This window comes from Microtus oregoni, unplaced genomic scaffold (genome assembly GCF_018167655.1).
Source record: "Microtus oregoni isolate MIOR12 unplaced genomic scaffold, Mior012 000001F_ref0000356, whole genome shotgun sequence".
NCBI lineage: Eukaryota > Metazoa > Chordata > Mammalia > Rodentia > Cricetidae > Microtus > Microtus oregoni.
Window position 1 is genome coordinate 91,155,447 of NW_024543060.1, and position 1,215 is coordinate 91,156,661.

Consider the following 1,215-nt stretch of genomic DNA (forward strand, 5'->3'; position numbering starts at 1 on the left):
GACTGAAAATTAGTATATGGATTCTTCCTTACCCATGTAGCTACTCATAAAGAAAAAATAGCATAGCAAAGATAAAAGCTGTAAGGTGCATTGCCCCTTATCTTTTATGAAGGCTCTGCAGCAACTGAGTTGAGTCTAGGAAGTGGCTGTTGTATGCCTTGCTGTGGCGAAGGTGGGCCCCATGGTAAATGCCCTTCAGCTCTGCCCAGGAGCAGGTGCTCTTCCACCAGCTGCTGCCCAGTGCACAGGTTTTCTGCACTGACCTTAGTAGCCACTTTATTCCCTTATTATAGTTCTCACAAGCTTAAGAAATTAAAAGAAAAAGACAAGCTCAGGAACTCTGTTTTTATTTCCTGAGAATCATAGCAAACTATGAAAATGGTAGTGGCTAGTCTTCTATATATGACCACTATATCTGAATATATCTTCAGCTAAAGCACTCAACCTGTCTGGCCCTTAATGCCTGCACTAGCAGGTGAAGGTCCCTTTCAGCTCTAAACTGTGTTTCCCCTAGAAGTTGGGTGCAGCCTGCACACTGTGCTTGTCAGCAGTCTTCCTGGCTGTCCAGCTGTGCTGTCCGTCACTTCAGTAGAAAGCAGAGCGTGTCCTCCTCTTGAAGAAGTAAGCACCTTAATAGGACACAAGTTTTTAAATAGTGTTTTAAACATTTGTAAGATTTTTGTAAATGCCTAGATGTTTTATTTTTGCATTATTTTTACCTCAAAATTGTTTACGCTTTTTTATACCAGAAATAAAAGCATTAGACAGCCAGTCCAGGCTCCTGACCACCGAGAGATGCCGATAACCCTGTGACCATTGGCTGCAGGTGACTTTCTTTACACCTTCTCGAGTCTCAGTTTGAGTGCATAGTCAGTTTGGAAATGAGTATGTGTAGAGCAATAACTGCAGAAGATATTTCAGGCTGAGAGCTGCCGGGACTGGAGGAGCGCAGGTCTAGCTAGCTTGCTTTGCCACACAATCTCAATGCCAGTGTAGAGGGCTGAGCAGCTGTGCCCTCCAACTTTACATATGATATGCCCAGTGAAGATGACTCTAATTGTGAAGAATTGATATATATGCCAGTTACTAACTTAAAGTGTATAGAATATTTTAATATATGATTTTTGTAAAGACTGGGATTTTTATACTACAGTATTTGTAATTAATGTGTCTCACTAATTAAATTTCTCTTGAAGAAAATATGCAAATTGTTAG